Here is an 11,081-nt window from a genome sequence, read left to right as displayed (position 1 = left end):
GTGCTTAAAATTAGAAGGGGGTTAATTTAGGTTAAGTAAGTCAATAGTGGAAAGTTAAAGTTTGATTCTCTTTTCATGTTTAAAGATAATTAAAAGCAACTTTTGTTTAAGTAACCATTTGTCTTGGTGAATATTTATTGCTGCTGGGTTTTGGGGTCCTCTGGGCTCGTAACAAGGGTCATTTCAATGGATGTTTTGGAATGAACTTGGTTTGCATCCAGGGCTCCGAATATTTTTGAAAAAGGAAGAGCTTTACAACAATTGAAATGAACACTGTACTTGAGCATCAAAAGTACTAATGTACACAATTTCCTGATGTTTCTTCTAGTCACAAAATTAAATGAATATATGTAATTTAAATTTACTATAAGTGACAGATACTTCTGAATGTTAATAATCAATGAATGTGAGGATAATGAAATGTTTCAAAACTGAGATTGAAAGGGAATAAAGTGAATAGATAGAGTTTAAAAACAGAGCAAATGCAATCTAATCTATTATAAGAACAAGATCCCAGAGCTGAATTAGGTGGCATTTTCTTTTCATTACTGATTTAAAATAAGAATATATTTGAGCACCCTTCCTTGGTCATTCCAAAATTCTTGACAAACTCCACTGGATTGAATTAAACTTCCCCCAGTGTCACTTCATGTGTTGACTTAACTGAGTGAATTTTTTTTCACTCCATCATTAAATAATTGCAAAAATAAAATTAACTTTTGAAAATTGTACCCGTGATTACTCTGAATGAGTCAATTAAGTAGATGTTTATTTAGTGAGCTGGAGATTAAAAGGAGGGAAAGGAAATTATAGAATTAATTAACATTTTGGATGTTATAATCACATTATTATTCAAAAAGTGAATTTTTTTCTATTATCTTTGTTGTTGGAGAGGGTGAGTAGCAGTTAAGCTCTCAATTTAATTTTAAAAATCAATTGCTCAGAAAAGCGTGCAAAAAATAATGAGGAGCTATTTATTTTGGTTCAATAGTAGAGACAATTTTTAGACAGATGATGGCCATTGTTGCAATGATTTACAGAATTTTTTGAGCACATTCCAGTGACTAAATTATACCCATGGGGTCTGAGTACCATTCAATTAGATGATGGTTAGTCTGTAGCTCAACTACATTATTATACCTTTGACCTAGATCCTTTAAAATCCTTACCAAGTAAACGTGAGTGGACTGTGGTCCTGGATGTTTGACTGACCCAGCACCAAATCATTTTGCAAGAGATTTCCTCCAAGTCAAAAAAGTGCTTCCTCATTTTCACATCTTAATAGTCCAGGTCTACAGGTCACAAGCATAATGGTTGCATGGAAGACATCAGGTAGCAATACCTGAATATAAGTTCTACAAGAATTAGACAAGATGAGAAACATTTCAAAGGTAGCTTTATTTATTTGTGTTCTTGCACTTGGCCAAGTCTTCAAACGTGCTTTTGTTGTCATTTTACATGTTTTATATTTCATTATTCTGAAATGTCAATTGGCTAAAAATTATTCTGCCATTAAACATGTGTGCAAAATTAAAGCTGTCATGTCTGTTTATTCTGGTGCCAATAGCACCGTATTTCAATTGTACTCGTCATGCAACAGAGTGTGGTGCATTATTTTCCTGGCTTGTGAAATTGGTCAGTGCGAATTGATATTATGGATTCAGCTCATAAAAGAGAACACTGACAATGTTATGGAACTTGGAACCAAATGGCTGCTATGGATACTCAACTTGACAGGGGGCTGATCACACATTTACGGATTTAAATCTGAGGAAACTGGAGCACCCGGAGGAAACCCACGCAGAAAGAACATCCAAATTCCTTACAGCTAGTGTCAGATTTTAACCAATTTACTAGTATTGTAATTCTTTCTTTGGCTTGGCTTCGCGGACGAAGATTTATGGAGGGGGTAAATGTCCACGTCAGCTGCAGGCTCGTTTGTGGCTGACAAGTCCGATGCGGGACAGGCAGACATGGTTGCAGCGGTTGCAGGGGAAAATTGGTTGGTTGGGGTTGGGTGTTGGGGTTTTCCTCCTTTGCCTTTTGTCAGTGAGGTGGGCTTTGCGGTCTTCTTCAAAGGAGGTTGCTGCCCGCCGAACTGTGAGGCGCCATGATGCACGGTTTGAGGCGATATCAGCCCACTGGCGGTGGTCAATGTGGCAGGCACCAAGAGATTTCTTTAGGCAGTCCTTGTACCTTTTCTTTGGTGCACCTCTGTCATGGTGGCCAGTGGAGAGCTCGCCATATAACACGATCTTGGGAAGGCGATGGTCCTCCATTCTGGAGACGTGACCCACCCAGCGCAGCTGGATCTTCAGCAGCGTGGACTCGATGCTGTCGACCTCTGCCATCTCGAGTACTTCTATGTTAGGGATGAAAGCGTTCCAATGAATGTTGAGGATGGAGCGAAGACAACGCTGGTGGAAGCGTTCTAGGAGCCGTAGGTGATGCCAGTAGAGGACCCATGATTCGGAGCCGAACAGGAGTGTGGGTATGACAATAGCTCTGTATACGTTTATCTTTGTGAGGTTTTTCAGTTGGTTGTTTTTCCAGACTCTTTTGTATAGTCTTCCAAAGGCGCTATTTGCCTTGGCGAGTCTGTTGTCAATCTCGTTGTCGATCCTTGCATCTGATGAAATGGTGCAGCCGAGATAGGTAAACTGGTTGACCGTTTTGAGTTTTGTGTGCCCGATGGAGATGTGGGGGGGGCTGGTAGTCATGGTGGGGAGCTGGCTGATGGAGGACTTCAGTTTTCTTCAGGCTGACTTCCAGGCCAAACATTTTGGCAGTTTCCGCAAAACAGGACGTCAAGCGCTGAAGAGCTGGCTCTGAATGGGCAACTAAAGCGGCATCGTCTGCAAAGAGTAGTTCACGGACAAGTTTCTCTTGTGTCTTGGTGTGAGCTTGCAGGCACCTCAGATTGAAGAGACTGCCATCCGTGCAGTACCGGATGTAAACAGCGTCTTCATTGTTGGGGTCTTTCATGGCTTGGTTCAGCATCATGCTGAAGAAGATTGAAAAGAGGGTTGGTGCGAGAATAATGTTTCACTAACCGCTACACTAAACGCACCTCCCTTGAATTACCAATAAGTTAAAGAGGTAAAAAGCATTGATGTGAGGATCTGCAAATACCAGAGGACATCTGTTTAAGATGAGTGCAGGAAGGTTCAAGGGAGATGTCAGTATTTTTTTATTCAGACTGGGGAGTGCCTGGAAAGCAATTTCAGGGTTGCTGGTGGAGGCTGGTACAAAAAGAACACATGGATATAAAAAAGTAGGGGCTTATAGGTGTGAGGTAGGGAAAAAAAAATATTGCTGTGGCATATGTTTACATAGGTCAGCACAACATTGTGGGCTGAAAGACCTGTACTCTGCTGTAATATTCTGTGTTCATGGAAATCCCAACAAGGCATAGTACACACACCTGATTCACATGGCAACAATTTCCTGTCAGCACATTTGTATATACATTTGTCCTTTGGCTCATCAGATAAAGTGGCAAAAGATGGAAGGCTGGTTTCAACTAAGGAGAGATGGATACTTCCTTGCCAAAATGTTTTCAAGACTTTACAGACGAGAGATCCAAGACAAACGCTCTCACTCCGTCTCGTTATCTGTGACATGAAACTTCAACCAAAGAGCAAATATTTGATCTAGGTGTAACGTAGCAAGTAATTCTTTTATATTTGTCTCCAACCTTTTCTCCCATTCTTATTTCCTCTTTCTACTTCCCTTCTGAATTTTCTGCAATCAAACTTGGTCCTGACCTATATGATCTGCCTGATGTCTATCCTATGCTGTTTTTATTTTAGTTACTTTCTCTTTGGTCAACTAGGGAGGCCTAGGTTTAGTTGTTCTATCTTTATCACTGTGGAAACAGACTTGACCAGCTGAGTTCCCCCTGCAATTTGTGTCATGTCCAGACACTACCTTAAAAATCACTGTTTTGTTTGCCAATCTTTGATTCCAATTTGCCAATGTTCTAATTCCTTTCATATGGATCTTTCTTAAATGGACTATTTCTGCTATATTCTTTTCTGTAATTATTTAAAATCTTAAAGCACCTCCTGATCTCCTGAATTCCTACAAGGACACTTGTTCCATTTGGTCCAATTCAGAACCAAACCTATGGAACATAAAGGGTAAAAGAAATTTCCTCCTACTCCCTTCCTGCTCCAAATGTTAGTGTTGCTGTCAACATTTGGACAGTTAGTGCCCATCTTCACTACTCTGTTGCTCGTCTCTGTAGTTTCCTTTTCTCCTTTTATACTGCAAGGCAGAGGATTTCCCGTAGACATGACCTGTCTTAGGAAGCCGGCTTGCATGTTCACACAGAACCGAAAAAATCTGGCTCCATGAGTTAAATACACTCCACTGCTGAGACTACCAACCTAGGTAGATCAAAGACGGGTGTCCAATCCATCTTGCAATTCTTTCATACAGCGCTCAAAAGGTGGATAAAACTCCTGTTACAGGCCCAGGGGACCCCAAAACCCAGCAGCAATAGAAATTCACCAAGACAAATGGTTACTGAAACAAAAGCTGCTTTTAATTTTCTTTAAACATAAAAATAGGATCAAACTTTAACTTATTACTATTAACTTAAACCCCTTCTAATTCTAAGGGCACATTTATGTAATGTGCACATGTTCAAGAAAGTTCTTTGATTCACAGTCCAATATTACTTCTCACTTCTCCAAGTTCACCAATATCAGGCAATTCTTATACTGTGCGCAGAATTCAACATTTATGTATTTTCACCAGACTTTGGTGCTTAAAGTTAAATGGTTACCACTCAAGAAGTTTGGTTTCAGAGAGAGTTTTGTTGCTCGTTGGACACACACAAACTGATTTACTTCCATCAGTCACTTCAGTGTCTTGCTGAAGAAACTTGCCCCATCATGGGTTTTCCAAATGATAACTTCTTCCTCCAGGTCACCACAGAGTTCCTTTTGTTTCCCTTATTGCAGGTGAAACACTCTAGCCAGCCATTTCCTCTTATAAGGACCACAAGTGTTTTGACTAGGCTGAACTCAGAACTTACAACCCGCCTTCCAAAATAGGGTTTTCAACAAGCTGCCAGCTTGTCATGCTGCAGCCTCCAAAAGCCACTGCAGAAGAACTCCAAATAAATGTTCTTTCTCTCTCTCTCTTAGAGAAAGCTTGTTTGGTCAATTCTTTCTCTCTCTCTCTCTGCTTGTTAAACCACATGATCTTCTTGCAGGGCTCCAGATCTAGTCTCTGAAAGATCTTATCAGCCTCCAAGAGTGGACTGTTTCATTTGCACCTGCTTTTGAAGTTCCTTAGCAAAGCATTTCCAAAATAGTTTTTATTGTCTTTGCAAAGGCACTTGGTGCCTCAATGTCTCACTTTCAGCAAAGCTCTTGCATTTTAAATAAGATGTGAAGTGTTAATCTGTTTGTGGTGACCTACACTAAACCCCCCTACAATCTATCTCTTTTAAAAAATATAGTTATATATGCAGTGAACTGGGATTCACTGGCTCTGCCCCATCTGCTCACATATAACCCTGGTTTTCTGCCTAAGCCAAGAACCCTTCTGAAGACTACTATGAAATCCTACCCATAGTTATAAGCTAATAAAATCATTTGTTCTCCCTCCAGCTGTGAGAGCTTTTATTTGCGCTACAATTTTATTAGCTTATTCCCTTAAAGATGGGAAGTGCTACTCAAGCCTGGAATACTGCTAATAGACCTTCTGTCCCCTGACATGGCTGAGGAGTTCACGTACTGGCTGGACTACTTCCAGGCCTACCTGAACATGACCGGAGGCATCTTCCACACCAATGAACTCAGGAGGTCCACACTCATTTCCAGGGTAGGAACGAAAGGATATGCAGTCATCAGGAACTACACTACATTTGATGCAGCCATCGAGGCATTGAAGGCTAGATACCTGAAGTCCAAAATGAAGTCCTAGCGAGGCACTGACTCACTCTACGTCACCAATGGCCAGGAGAGACCATCGATGTATATATGGTGGATCTGTGGATGCTTGCCAAGAAATACAGTTATGAAATGGCTATGGGCCACATTCGTGAAGAAGAACAGATCTGGGACAATCTAGTCGCAGGGGTCCGCTCAAGGTACATGAGGCACCAACTACTCAAGTAGGGAAAGAAGGACCTGGCTAACCACATTGAACTGGCCAAATTGTCGAAGCCAGCAAGCTCACTCACCCAGGTGACCTCTTCCAGCTGCTTCCACTACCCCAGCCCTAATGGCTGCTGCTTCCCGTGCTAGAGCCAGTATCCCCAATCTTGTTGGCTACTTAAAGACTGTGTGTTCCAGCTGTGGCAAGAAAGGCCATTGGGTGAGGGTTTGCCGCACGAGAGGAAGCCTGGGGAAGTCCACAGCCTGCACTGATCCCAGATCTGATTCTAGCCCCAAGTCATCTGCCCTGAATTCACAAGAGCCCACTTGCTGCGCTACACGCCAATGCTGGGTGGCAGTGGCAGTAAGGAAACAGCGCAAAAAGGCTCGGTGGCCATCTTGCCATGACCCAAATTCAATCTCAGCACCATCATCATCAGAGGAGGAAGGAAGGTGGCCACAAGGTCTTACCCACACAGGGCAACCCAGGACAGTGGGGACCACTCAAGTGAGGAATATGGAGTCTCCAGGGTCCTAGCCTTGATGGTGCTAGATCAGGGCAGACCTCACCAGCTCATCAATTTCATAGTGACTATGAAGGTAAATGGACATTCCAGTCTATGAAAGCTTTAGACTCACGGATTGTGCAAAAGTACAGCCTAAAGATATATCTTTCCAATTATTGCATATTCCTTGCATCCCATACGCATTCTACATGTATTCAACAACATTGTATAGTACATCTATTGTTTGAAGGGGGAGAATCCTGTAAATTTTGCTTGTATATTCTTGATGAATTGTGTGCTCTGGTGTTGTTGGGTCTGGACTTCCAGTATCACTTTAAAAGCGTGACCTTGGAGTATTCTGGTCCCCTCCCTGTAATGGTTGGAACAGAGGGCCCCTAAAATCAGAACCCACATGCAGCCTCTCCACACTGAATATCAACAACACCCCCCCCCCCCACCTCTTCCCAAATTTGTCCTCGGGCTACAAGTCCATTGCTACCAAAAGCAGGTGGTGCAGCGCAGCAGACTAAGATTTCATAAAGTCTGAAACACAATGTCTGCTCGACAAAGGTATTATCAAACCAAGCACCAGCCCGTGGAGAGCACAAAGTGGTAGTGGTAAAAGGGGAAAACAATTCCAGGGTTGTATTTGACTATAGCCAAACTATTAATCGGTACTCAGTCCTGGACGCATACAACCTCCCTCGAATTTCAGACATGGTGAATGATATTACGCAGTATCAGGTCTATTCGACCATTGATCTGAAAGCTGCTTATCACCAGTTGCCAATCCGTTCCGAGGACCATCTGTATATGGCTTTTGAGGCTAACGGTCATCTCTATTAATTCTGGAGGGTCCCCTTCAATATCCTTAATGGCGTTTCTATCTTATAGAGGCAGATTGACAGAAAGGTGGATGAGTACGGGTTGAAGACTACCTTCCCCTACCTCAATAACGTCACCATCTGTGGCCATACCTTGGAAGACCATGGCACCAACCTCCAGAGCTTTCTCCACGCGGCAAAAGCCCTGAACCTCACTTATAATTCTGACAAGTGTGTGTTCAGGACTAAACATCTGGTTATCCTTAGCTACGTGGTGGAAAATGGCATAATTGGCCCTGATCCCGATAGGATGCGGCCCCTGTTAGAGCTTCCCATTCTCAGGACCACAAAGGCTTTGAGGAGATGCCTGGGGTTTTTTCTCATATTATGCCCAGTGGATCCCTCAATTCATTGATAAGGTTTGCCTTCTCTTAAAAGCCACTAATTTCCCCCTCTGAGCTGAAGCCAAAACAGCCTTTAATTATCTCCAGAATCACATTGTGAAAGCCGCCATGCATGCGGAAGACATGAATGTACTTTTCCAAGTGGAAAGCGACACTTCGGACGTAGCCCTAGCCGCTACCCTCAACCAGGCAGGCAGGCCAGTTGCATTTTTTTCATGGACATTACAAGAAGAGCACCGGAGCCCATCTGTGGAAAAGGAGGGTCAAGCCATTGTAGAAGCCGTGAGATTCTGGAGACACTACCTGGCTGGTAGGAAATTTATGCTCCTCACTGACCAGTGCTTGGTCACATTCATGTTTAATAATGTCAAGAGGAACAAAATAAAAAATGACAAAATTGCTAGGTGGAGGATTGAGCTCTCCACCTACAATTATGACTGCCTATCGGCCAGGAGCTCTTAATGACCCTCTAGAGCACACATGTCAAACTCAGGCCCGCGGGCCAAATTTGGCCCGTAATATAATTATATTTGGCCCGCAAGATCATATCAAATATGTATTGGAGCTGGCCCGGTGGCCGCCGCGCCAGTATAGCGCATGCACAGCTAATACTACAAATCCCAGAATGCTTTGCAAATGTGTTGGCACCGGCCCATCAGCCCATTAATCGCCCCCACCTCCTCTCTTTACTTTCATTAGCATCTGTGACCTGTCGCCAAACTCACATGTAATAAACCCCTTATGAAAAATGGCCAAACGAAAGACAGAAAACAGGACCTTTCAAGACAGGTGGGAGGCAGATTATATGTTCATCATTTTAAAAGACAAACCTGTTTGTCATTGAAGCAAGTTGTTATTTTTTTGATTTGTTGGCTTGTGAAAAAAAAACATTTGAAAGGAGTTTAAAGGCTATAGAGAAATGTTATTTATTGAATATTTTATTTCTCATTTGTTAATGCTTCTTCCGGAAAGAGTTTAACCAAAACTATTATTAAACATTTATTTTAATAAGAAAAAGTTTAACATTACATATCTTGAAAGAAGAGAAAACATGCAGATGTTGAAAATTTTCAATAAATATTTAGTTTGGCCCACAACTTAGTCCAAGTTTTTAATTTTGGCCCTCTGTGAATTTGAGTTTGACACCCCTGCTCTAGAGGAAGCTGTGCCAACTGCGGTCTTTGCAATAATGAGCTCTACCATCCAGGGGTTACCCGCATGGCTCATTTTGTCAAGGTACGCAATCTGCCCTACTCCATGGAAGACATTAGGGAAATAACCAGGATTTGCGGAGTGCAAGCCGCACTTCTACTGCCCCGCAAAGGCGCACCTGATCCAGTCATCCAGGCCCTTCGAATGGCTCAGTGTTGATTTTAAGGGACTTCTCCCCTCCACAAACGGGAACATTTTCTTCCTCTCTATCATTGATGAGTACTCCCGCTTCCCGTTCACCATTCCATGTCCAGATATGTCCACTTCATCAGTCATAAAGGCCCTAGACTCTATTTTCACTCTGTTCGGGTATCCCAGCTATAATCATAGCAACCGTGGCTCATCCTTTATGAGTGATGAGGTATGTCAGTACCTTCTAGTGAGGGGCATCACATCCAGCAGGTCTACTAGCTACAACCCCCGGGGGGAACGGGCAGGTTGAAAAGGAGAATGCATGGTCTGGAAGGCTGTCAAACTGGCCCTGAAGTCAAAAGGTCTTCCAGATTTACCCTAGCAGTAAGTCCTCCCTTTGGCGCTCCATTCTATCCAGTCGCTACTATGTACTATGACCAACGCTACTCCTCACAAGCTCCTATTCAATTTTTATTTGAATATTTTAGTTAATTTAAAAAAAAAACCATAACATTGATTATAATAAATTCATATACAGAAAATATATAAGTAAACCACCCCCCCCCACCTCCCTCTCCCTCCCCACTAAAGAAAGTAAAAAGAAAGGATATCATCATATATATATATATATATATATATATATTCAACTATTCAACTGTGAAAACCAAGATGCTGCACTGGAATGGATTGAGAGATCAAATCTTCAAACCAAGAATTTTTAAGTATGGGCTACATACTTTGACAAAAAAAATGATATTTATCCCTCAAATTATACATGATCTTTTCAAGAGGGATACAAAATTCATTTCAGTATGCCACCTTTGCATTCCCAAGACTAAGTCAGATTTCCAAGTTATAGCCAAACATTTCTTAGATACACCCAAAGCTAAACATAAAAATTCAATTTGATACATAGTCTGTCTTAATCTTAAAACAATCATCTTAATATCTCCTAATAAAAACAACATTGGATCAAATGTAAGTTCAACTTTTAATACTTTTTTCAAAAATAATTCAACTTGTATCCAAAAGGTCTTAACCTTAGAACAAGTGCAAGTTGAATGAAAAAAAAGTACCTATTTCTTCACCACATCTAAAACATAAATCTGAAGAAATTAAATCTCTTTAACTCTTGAGGGGTTAAATGTAATTGATGTAAAAAATTATATTGTACTAATCTATATCTTACATTTATAACCTTAGTTATATTATCACTACATAAATTTCTCCAAACATTTTCATCTATCTTCCTATTCATATCAGTTTCTCATTTTAATCTTGATTTATGAATATTTGGTTTAGACATTTTATTTTGTAATAACTTATACATTTTGGAAATAAATTTATTTGTTTCTCCTTTAGTAAGTCATAACTCCAAGGCAGATTTTCTAGGTAATTTTAAACTATGGCCTAACATTTCCATTAAAATTTTTTTACATGATATTAACAAAATAAAGTGTTACTAGGAACCTCAAATTTTTCCCTCATTCGATTAAAAGATACAAATTTCCCTGCTTCAAAACAATCTTCAACTTTTTAAATCCCCAACTGATTCCATATCTTCAAGAACTGATTATTAACAGTAAAAGGAAAAAGCTTATTTTGATAGCTCCTATTCAATTTCAAAAGGAGGTCAGCATCGGGAACTACACTTCCAATCTGGTTCATCACTCCTGGTCCAGTCCTTCTCAGGAAGCACACGAGGAGAAGCAAGACCGACCCCCTGGTGGAAAGGGTGAAACTGCCCCACGCCAATGTAGAGTACCCGGATGGCAGGGAGTACCCGGATGGCAGGGACATGGCACCTGCCAGAACAGAGGGCCCCATTGCCTCAAGTGCCCTGCGAGCCACAGAGCTCATTCTCACTGCTAAGTCAGGGCCTCAGGGGAT

Source organism: Narcine bancroftii, chromosome 9 (assembly GCF_036971445.1).
Source record: "Narcine bancroftii isolate sNarBan1 chromosome 9, sNarBan1.hap1, whole genome shotgun sequence".
Taxonomy (NCBI): Eukaryota; Metazoa; Chordata; class Chondrichthyes; order Torpediniformes; family Narcinidae; genus Narcine; species Narcine bancroftii.
Note: the sequence above shows the minus strand (reverse complement) of the source record.